Genomic DNA, 10,671 nt, shown 5'->3' on the forward strand with positions numbered 1-10,671 from the left:
TTTATTTATTTATTTATTTTGGTACCAGGGATTGAACCCAGGGGTGCCTGACCACTGAGCCACATCCCCATCCTTTTTTATATTTTATTTAGAGACAGGGTCTCGCTGAGTTGCTTAGGACCTCACTAAGTTGCTGAGGCTGGCTTTGAACTCGAGATCCTCCTGCCTCAGCCTCCCCAGCTGCTGGGATTATCGGAGTGCCCCACCAGGCCAGGCAGCATCATTGGTATTTAAGGGAGGTGCTGCCACACCACCCTTCCCCCGAGCCCCAAGCAGGGATCCTTGACTTATTTTAAAGTATTTATGATAGACAAGAGCCAGGTGTCATTTCGGAACAACTCCCTGCTCCTCCTTACCCTGCACCTGTTTCCGAGAACCCAGAATAAGAGAAAGCAAACTCCTCTCAGGGATTTAAGGGGGGGCTGCTCCTACTAAAAAGGAAGTTACATCTCTGCACAAAATCACACAGGTGTTTTATTTTTATTATTGATTTTAAAACAAATTATCAACCCCATAAAAAGGTTAGCTAGAGGGAGCCATTGGTGGAAAATGAACACGGTCGAAAGAAAGGTCACTTGGCCAACCTGAGATGCTCACAGCTGTGAAAGGATTCAGTAGGAAGGTGTTTGGTTTGCAAAATTCGGGGCTGCCGAGGCCCTGGGTGGCGGTGGGGGTCTCCTTGTCTAGGCAGGCAGAGCTGAATGCTGAAGGTCCCTCTCTGCCCTGGGAAAGGCAGGTCTTTCACGGTGCCCCCCAGTTTGTTCATACACTCTGGGAGCTTTTCTCTGGGCAGGGGGCAGGGTTGCAAGAGTAGGGCATCATGGGGGAGGTTCAATGCATATCTTCCGAGTAGCCCCTGGCCCTGCTCTGGCAGGCCTGTGGCCCCTGTCTAGCACATCAGCCTCTCCCCGCCACACCCCCCCCCCCATGTCCTCATTAGCAGAATTACAATCCTATATCAGTTCTCCTCCCACACCACACCCCTGGATGACAGGCCTGGAGGACAGGAGGGACTGGAGCATCTATTCCTATCACCCTGCAGTCCCAGGAGGGACCTGATTTATCTCTGATGAGAGAGACTGAGTTCCCACGACCAAGTTCCATCAAGAGCGTATCCATTGATTTTTATTTTTTCTTCAGTGCTGGATGTGGCACCCAGGACATGAACATGGTAACCACTGAGCTCCATGTCCAGCCCCAATTGATACAATTTTGCCCAAACTAATAAAAATCATATTTTCCGCCAGGTGTGTTGGCACACCTCCGTAATCCCAATGGTTTGGGAGGCTGAGGCAGGAGGATTGCAAGTTCAAAGCCAGCCTCAGCAACTTAGCCAGGCCCTAATCAACTTAGTGAGAACCTGTCTCAAAATAAAAATAAATAAAAAATAAAAAGGGGCTAGGGATGTGGCTCCGTGGCTAAGCACTGCTGGGTTCAATCCCTGATACAAAAATAAATAAATAAATAAAAATCTTTCTTTTAGGAGCCTTGCAAAGGCTCAGTAGAGTCCCCTCTCAACCCCCTGGACAAGATGGGGCATCTTGGGAGAGTTCTTAAGCCTGATATGATTAAAATGCATTTCCATGAAAATGTAGACAAACACACATGGACTGCTTTGAACAGTATCCCTGCCAAATCCATGTCCACCTGGAACCAGTATATATGACCTTGTATGGAAAAATGGCCTTAGCCAAGTTAGGTTGAGTTCATTCCAGACTGGGGTGGGCCCTTCTCCAATGACCAGAGTCCTTAAGAGAGAAATGTGTTCAGATCCAGATTCATGGGTAGGGAGAAGAGCTATGTAACCATAGAGACCAACTCTAAGGTTGCAGGGTAACCATGGAAACAGAGATTGGAGTGGTGCATCTACAAGCCAAGGGATGCTAAGCACTGGCAGAACCCCCAGGAGCCAGAGAGGCCAGAACATGTGGCCTTCCAGAGGGAACTGTCCTCGCTGACACCTGGATCTCAGATTTCCAGCCACCTGAGCTGTCAGAGAATACACTTCTGTAATGAGCCACGCAATTTAAGGCACTTTGTTACCTCAGCCATGGGAAATGAACATACTCTCTTATGTCCCTTTGGGTATCTCACACCCGCTATATCTATCCAAGAGGAAATTCTTCAGATGAAACCCAGAACCCAGCCACTTCTCCCCCCACCCCCACCCCCACTGCCTATCCCTGGTGGAGCCTCCACCCTTCCATTAGGGGCCACGTGCCCCTTGTCCAATGCTAAGTCTGTCCTCAAAACTGCAGCACATCATCATTGGTTTTGGTTTTGGTTACCAAGGATGGGGGAGGTCAGTGACATGCACAAAGTTCTCGTGTTCCTTTGCCTGGTACAGTGAAGGTCCTGAAGAACAATGCCCTGTGTATTTCAACCTCGCTGGAAGAGAGGGTTGCAGATGCTCTCACTATAAGGAAATTTAAAAAAAAATATGTGAGCAGATTACCCTGCTCTGAGTATTGCACATGGTGGAATAATTGAAATATCACACTGTATCCCATAAATACACACCATTACATGTTAGTTTAAATTCTTTTAATAAAGAAGGAGGTGGCACCAGAGCCATATCCTCCTTTGCCCCCAACCTCCCATCTTAGAGTAAAGCCGATGTACTTCCTGTGGTCCCCAAGGCCTGCACATCCTGTACTGTGACCTCACTGACTTCACCCCTACACCTTGTCCATTCCCCGGGTGGGATGCTTTTCCCTAGAGACGCACAGTGCTCCCTCCCCCTCCTTCACACATTCCCCAGTCTGTGAGGTCAACCGCCCACCTCCCTGTTCTACCTGCCTCCATAGCTTTTATCATCTGCTTTACGTTCTACTCATTTAACTTACTTATTCAATCTCTTTCTCCATAGACTATAAGCTCCAAGAAGGAGAGAAAATTGCCTTCTCTGTTTATTATTTCTATTTCCAACACCTAGAATGATACCGAACACATAGTAAGCGCTCATTAAATTTTGGTGACAGGGCAGGAAGGGGCTACTCCCTGAAACTTATGTTGTAACCTCATAAAGTCTGGGATTTAGGAAATAAAAGACTCAAAGAAAAGGACTTGATGTCTCCTTAGGTTGTACAGAAGGACGAGGTTTGGGCCAGGTGGTGATGTCCAGGTACGAGGACACAGAGGCCTCCCCGCCTGTGTCCTGGAGAGAGGCGCCGTTGTCTGTCTGAAGGAGATACAGGGCAGCACAATGGTATCTCAGATGGGCTTGTCCATTTTCAGAGCAGAAGGCTGCTGGGTGGACCTCAAGGCAATGCCTCTGGGCTCCACATTGAGGGCAGGTCAGAGTGTGGAGGTGGGAGACAGGGCGGGGGGCTGTGCTGGAGGATCAAACTGGGCTGTGACCTGCTTGGCTCCTGAGCAAGGGGCTGAGGAGGTGTTGGGGCCACCAGGCAGGGTCTGGGCCGTAGGCTCTTAACCTTAGATGCGAATCCTTGGAGAGAATTCACAAACTTGGAGGGAGAAATTACATATTTATTGTTATAAACTTTTTTTGGGGGGGGGGTACTGGGCATTGAATTCAGAGGCACTTGGCTACTGAGCCACATCCCCCAGCCCTGTTTTGTATTTAACTTAGAGACAGGGTCTCACTGAGTTACTTAGTGCCTTGTTTTTGCTGAGGCAGGCTTTGAACTTGAGATCCTCCCGCCTCGGCCCCTAAAGCCGCTGGGATTCCAGGCATGCGGAATCATGGTATGTCTTCCCATCACAAATCTAGGCCCCCAGATGACAGTGCTGTTAGTAGTATCTGTGACTTTGTGATCTCATAAATCACAAATATTTTCTACAACATGTTCCAATAATGCCGATCTCTCAAAAATACCATTTACAGGCCCAGGTTATGGCTCAGTGGTAGAGCGCTTGCCTAGCATGTGTGAGGCCCTGGGCTCCATCCCAGAAACCACATAAAAATAAACAAATAAAGGTATTGGGTCCATCTACAACTACAAAAATATTTAAGAATATATCATTTACATTGATCATGGTTTTAAAATGATGGCTTATTGGACCTGCTTCTGGGCTCTATTTAAAGGATGACATATATTACTGTGACCATTTGGATAACTGTATTTCAGTATAATGGCTTTCCTTTGACATCCTATTATTTTATATCATATGCTTTTGAAAATGTTATTCTAAGCCCACTTGACCAGACGTAAGGGGTTCACAATGCCAAGGTTCTGAAGTCCTAGCAGCTGTTCCCTAGAGAGACCTATGTGGGTACTAGGGGTGGTGGGGGACGCTGTTTTCTGCAGGACAGAGGAAAGAATAAAGGACCCAGGAGAACAGGCTCCGTGTCCCAGGGTCTACCTTCCTGCAGTACCTAGTGTGTCCAGCAGGTGGCAGCCCCTGCCCAGCCATGCCTCCTGGCAGTCTCTGGCACAGCCTGGGCCAAGTCCACATGGGGAAGAAGAGCGCCCCATCCTGGCAGCTGCAGTACCTGCACACGTGTGCACACACCTGCTCACATGCATGAACACTCACATACACGCCACATGCACACACATACTCACATTCACAAAGGCAAAACAGCCAACCTGGCAAGCAGCTTTTGCAATATTTAGTCCTTCCAGGACAGGTATTTTGGGGACTCTGGTCCTTGGGAGGTCTTTCAAGAAGAAGAGCTCTCTTGGCAGGGGATGTGGCTCAGTGGCAGAGCACTTGCCTAGCATGTGTGAGGCTCCGGGTTCGCACTGCCAAAAAAAAAAAAAAGTCCCTTTGTTCTGCTTCTTTTTCTTGCCCTGTAGCTTTTCTGAGGCCTCCACAGGTCAGCACAAGCCAACGGCCCCAGCCTCAAAATAATCTGCTCTCAGCAGAGGTGGGGAGTGGGGTGAGCCAGTGGGGATCTGAATTGTAGCCTGACTCTGTGACCTTGGGACAGTCAATCTGTCTGAACTTCAGTTTCTTCGCATTAAATGATGTATATAAAGGAGTCCGTAATCCCAGCAGCTGGGGAGGCCAAGGCAGGAGGATGGTGAGTTCAAAGCCAGCCTCAGCAAAAAAGGTGCTAAGCAACTCAGTGAGACCCTGTCTCTAAATAAAAATATGAAATAGGGCTGGGGAGGTGGCTCAGTGATTGTGGGGCCCCTGAGTTCAATCCCCGGTACCAAAACAAACAAACAAAAACAATGTGCATTTGGACAACTTCACAACTAAATGGGCAAAGAGCTTGAGTAGACTTTTCTACAAAGAAGATGCATATCTGGCCAATAAGTGTGTGAAAAGCTGCTTCATGTCATTGATCATTAAGGAGATGGAATCAAAACCACACGAGATATCATTTCTGTACCCTCTGGGATGACTATAATAAACAACCACAAACAACAAAAAACACCCAGAAAAAAACAAGTCTTGGTGAGGATGTGGATGAAGAGAAACCCCTTGATCAGTGCTGGCAGGAATGTAGCATAGTGTAGCTGCTATGGAATACAATATGGCGAATCCTTGGAAAGTTGAACACAATTAACGCACCTGGCCATTTCACTGATAGATATCTATGCTTAAAGAACTGAAAATGGGGAGTAAAACAGATACTTGTTCATGAATGTTCATAGCAGCAGTATTCACAATAGCCAAAGCACTGACACAACCAAATATCCATTAACTGAAGAATGGATTTCACACAAAGAAAAATTATTTAGCCATGAAAAGGAAAGAAGGCAAGACACATGCTACAACAAGAATGAGCCTCAAACATGATGCTAAGAAAAAGAGGCCAGTCACAAAAGGTCAGGCATTCCATGATTCCATTTATATGAAATGTCCAGAAGAGGCAAAGCCATACAGACTGGATTCAGGCTGGTGGTTGCCAGAGGACTGGATTGGGGACTGCAGAACACTGAGTGGCTGCCTCCTGAGGATGCTGTGTTTGAGGAACCAGGTGTGGGACCAGACAGTGGTGGGTGTGCACATGTGTGCACACGCTGAGTGCACTAAATGCTACTGAATCGTTCACTTTCAAATAGTAGTGTTGCGTGTTATGCAAATTTCTCCTCCATTAAAAATGCCAAGCAGGGTGGGGAATGCCTGTAATCCCAGCAATTTGGGGAGCTGAGGCAGGAGGATCACAAGTTCAAGTCCAGCCTGGGCAACTTAGCTAGACCTTGACTCAAAATAAATAAATAAATAAAAAGGGCTGGGGGTGTAGCTCCGTGGTAGAGCACCTTTGGGTTCAATCCCCAGTACTGGAAGAAGGAAGAGGAGGAGGAGGAGGAGGAGGAGGAGGAGGAGGAGGAGGAGGAAGAGAAGGAGGAGGAGGAGGAGAGGGAGGAGGAGGAGGAGAGGGAGGAGGAGGAGGAGAAGGAGGAGGAGAAGGAAGAGGAGGAAGAGCAGGAGGAGGAGGAGGAGGACGGGGAGGAGGAGGAGGATGGGAGGAAGAGGAGGAGGAGAAGGAGAGGGAGGAGGAGGGGGAGGAGAGTGAACAAACACATGCATTTTTCCAAGCATCCAGAGAACATTTTAGAAGTATCCACAGCCCGCCACAATCCACCCAATTCAGCATACATTCTCCTCCTTTCCCTGCTTGCTGCCCATGGCAAATGGCCATCATAGAAACCAAAAGTGTTAGATTCTGCAGGGACAAGTGAGAGTGGAGATCAGAGAGAACGGCCAACCCTGTCCCTGAGCTCAACTGTCCTCCCCGACCTCTTCAAGATCCCAGCTGGACTCACACAGTCCCCTCACCCTGGCGGGCTCCTGGGGTGAGCACATTGTTGGAAGGGAAGTTCCCAAGGGAACGCCTCGCTCTGGGCACATCTTTCTGACCTGCCGTGTTCCAGGTATCAGGGACACTGCAGCCCAGGTGTGGGAAAGCCCTGCTGGGGCCCTCACCAGGCCCGGGCAGTCCCCTCGCCTGCTAACCAGGGCCTTCGCTCCTGCTATGCCTTCAATGTGCTCCTCCCTCTGGGAACTCATGTTGACATTTGATCCTAGTGGTGAGACATCAAGATGCCACGAGGTCTCTTCTCGTGAGTGGATCAGTCATTCACGCAGCTTCCCGATTCCTGGGTTCACGGGTTAATGGGTGATGGCCAGAGCACATCTGCTGTAAAGCCAGTTTTCCTGGGTCTCTTTCAAGGTCCTGTCTCTCACCACCTTGGAACTCTGCCCGCAAGAAGCCATTCCCCACGTGTGGCCTCTGGACCTTGGACCAGATCCAGGAGCCCCAATAAAAACTCTTTTCTTTATTATAACAACCTGGTCTGTGGTATTCTGTTGTCAGTGACAGAAAATGGACTGAAGTATCTGCCCTGGGGATACATCTAGGCCTGGGGAGGCCTTTAGAGATCCAGGATGCATTGACCACTGGGTTCCACGGCCATCACTTTGGCTCTAGTTGGCTGCTGTCCCCCCCTCCCCCCCTTAGGCCGGGTTGCCTCTACTGACCACCTTGTGTTTGCTCTTCTTCTCTGTGTACTGCACATGTGTGCATGCCCCTGTGTGGGGGGGCATGTGGACCTGTGTGACTGCTGCACAGGGCACATGGTGGCCTCTGGGAGTGATGGGCTGGGACCCTCAGATAGCAGCAGGTGCTGGGGCCCAGGCTCCAGCAAGGGGACGTCTCAGTGGAAGCAGGACTTTCAAGATGGCAGAAGGTGAGGGAGGACCCAGGTGGGCAGGGCAGCTCTAGTGGGGCCTTGGGTGGGGCCAACTGGCCATGTGTCCTTCACCGTCTTCCCGTTTGCAACACAAGAGGTTGCAGAAGCCCGGTGAGGGTGAGGGCGGTTTCCACCTTCTCTGGCTTGACCTTTGAATAGAAACTTGGGAAATGCACAAGCCCAGCTTAATTCTGTGCTTCAGATGGTGGGAGATTCTCCTTGCAAAAAGCCCCACAGGGCCCCACAGTTCATGTTCCCTTTAAATGGCCCTTAGTCTTGGTCTCCAGGTCAGACCACATTCTGGGCTCCAGATGCCTATGTCTAGTTCTCTCCTTGACTTTGCCCATCTTCCCTGTCCAGAACTGGACCCAGGTTTCCTCCCGCAGGACTGTCCTCTGAGCTGGAACCTTGCCCATCTGGGGAAACCTCATCTTTGCATTTTCTTCCAGTCATTCCCCAATCCCTGGTGCATTCCCAGGAATGGTCACCAGGGGGTGCTATAAGCTCTTCGAAGAGGAAGACCAAAGCCTGGTCCCCCATTCCCAGGTCCCAGAGCACAGGACACTGTCAGACAGGAACCACAATCCCTGGCCTGGCTCTTCCACTGGAATGTTTCCCAGGCTGATTCTCAAGGACTCTCTAGAACCTTCAGCACAAATCCCAACTCCCCTGTCATTCAGGTCCCACTCCCCGCCCCTTTGGTCTTACCACACTGTTCACTCCTTCGTCATGACCCATGAGGTCTAGGCTGGTTTCCCATCACTATAATGAACTGTCTGAGACCTAGCAGCACAAACTGCTCATCTCATGCCTGGGAAGCAAAAGAAGAAGAGATGGGGGTCCCACAATCCCTTTTGAGGTCATGTCCCCAGTGACCTAATGAACTTCCCTAGGCCCCTCCTCCTAAAGCTCTTAGCACCTCCTCGGGGAACCAAGGGTAGACAGACCTTTTAAATCGGGCTTTTGGTGATACTCAGCATCCAAACTATAGCACAGTCCACATCACACCCACTTTGGTCTCAGGGTTCACCCTCACCCATTCAGTCAACAATCAGAATGCTGAACACAGCCCGAGTCTCGTGTGAGGCACCTTGGCACGTTGCATATTCTAAGTGGAAGAAAATTTGAGGCACAGAGGGTGCAGGGAGGACCCTCATCTCCCCCCACCGGAAGCAGGTCATAGACCATCATGTGAGCCCCACCCCTATCCCTGTATCTAAAGACCGAGGGAAGAGGGGGAGAATCTGGCACACAGCCTTGCTGAGTCCTCAGTTAACAAGGGTTGGCTCTACCTCTTGTCCAGCCCCATTTCCCACAACTACACCATCGTTCACCAAACCTAGAATAGAAACACTCCGGTTTAACTTTTTCTTCATTTCCTTGTGAAAGGCCCTGTGTCATGTAAAACCCACATTAATTACATTTATATGCTTTTCTCCAGTGGATAGGATTTTGTGTGTGTGTGTGTGTGTGTGTGTGTGTGCCAGGGAGTCTGGGGGAGAATTCAAAGAGATAAGAGAAAAAGATATTTTTTCCTCCTGTGTACCCAGCTGGTGCCTCACTATACTACAAGGACAAGGACAATCAGCTGTGCCCAGAGTGACTGCCAGATGTTAATAGTTACTAGAAAAAAGATTAATGACTGCTTTCTGTTTATTCTTACATTTCACAGGCTTTTTTTTTTTTTTTGATACAGGGTCTCGCTAAATCGCTGACACTGGCCTTGAACTTGAGATCTCTCTGCCTCAGTCTCCCCAGTTGCTGGGATTATAGGCGTGCGCCACCACACCGGAACCTTCTTGTCATCTTCAAAGTCAACCAATTAATGAGGGCAGTGTTCTTAGGCCACTCTTGGTGTTCTGGAAAACAGCTTATTGCAAAGATTCGCCTGCCTCCCCTTCCCTCTAGGACTGAGAGAAGACTCAGGGTGCTCCCTAGTTTACCTAGGACAAGACAATGTTATGCACAGACCCTTAACATTCCCTTTCTTTGCCTCAAAAATGGTCGACTGAACTTCTTGTCCCCATTGGTCCAATCAGAGCAAAATGGTGATTAGCCTAACTTGGATTCAGCTTCTGTGAAAACATCCTCCAGACAGGGCCGACCTTCTACCCATGTCCTCACACCTGAGTTTTCCTACCTGCATTTACTCCATTCTATTAAACATAACTCAAAACATTCTTTGTATTTACCTCGTGTGTGTGTGTGTGTGTGTGTGTGTGTGTGTGTGTGCGCGCGCGCGCACGCCCGACCTTTGAGCTGCTGGCGGACATGGTCAGAGGCCCCGCCCCTGGGGCCAAGGTCTCTTTCTCCCTCACTGGCAGGAATCCTTTGGATAAAGGGTCTCCTTATTACTAAGCTGCAATTTGTTGTTATTTGACACTCCTGTTGTTGGAGATTGTTGTTGCTGACTCAAGTTTCAGGAGGTGCATCCGGTAACATTGGGAGTCTGTTTATCCCCCTCCCCCAAGCTCCCAGGAAACAGAGGCACAGGATTTCTATCAACATGAAGATAACTCAGTTGTCCATCCTGACAGTCAGATGGGGTGGTTCCCCTGGACCCCACCTCTAGACCCAGGGAGAACCCCTCTTGTTCTGCATTCCAGATACAAGAGGGGAAGCAGTGATCCTCTGATACAAAGAGGCTCAAGAACCTAATCGCACAGTGATTTCACCTACCAGAGAGGCATAGCCAAGGTCACAGAGCTGGGGGCGGTGCAGCTGGGATTCGAACCCTCAGCCTGCTGGATTCCTTGCAAGCAAGCTTCTTAGGCTTCCGAACAGAGCCACTGGTTCTCAGGCCTTCAGGTGGCCTGCCCATGCCTGGATTGACCAAGCGGAAGCTGGGCAAGGAGTTTGGGACTGAGCTGCAGTGGTTGCTCTGACCACTAGAGGGCACCCAGGCTCCAGCCAGAAGGGCTGGGGCCGAAATCCAGGTTCAGGACCCTACCTCCCCTGTTCCTCTATCCTAGCAACAGCCCTGTGCAGGTGAGGCCAGATGGGCTACCTGGGCTCGAATCCCTGCAAGCCCTGCGACCTTGGACAAGTAGTTTTTCAG

The 10,671-nt window shown here is 49.7% G+C and overlaps 1 long non-coding RNA gene across 1 annotated transcript; it reads right to left on the reverse strand.

Moving 5' to 3' along the window:
- Positions 1-450: 450 nt before the first annotated feature.
- On the reverse strand, positions 451-10,432 carry LOC124098791 (uncharacterized). The gene is made up of 3 exons (XR_006853694.2): positions 10,293-10,432; positions 8,322-8,424; positions 451-2,416 (listed from the first exon to the last, which is right to left on the reverse strand). It is a non-coding gene; the product is annotated as an uncharacterized LOC124098791 (long non-coding RNA).
- Between the last annotated feature and the right edge of the window lie 239 nt (positions 10,433-10,671).

Source organism: Marmota monax, unplaced genomic scaffold (assembly GCF_021218885.2).
Source record: "Marmota monax isolate L192 unplaced genomic scaffold, Marmota_monax_Labrador192_F-V1.1 WCK01_AAM20220418_F8-fsc00148, whole genome shotgun sequence".
NCBI classification, from domain to species: Eukaryota; Metazoa; Chordata; class Mammalia; order Rodentia; family Sciuridae; genus Marmota; species Marmota monax.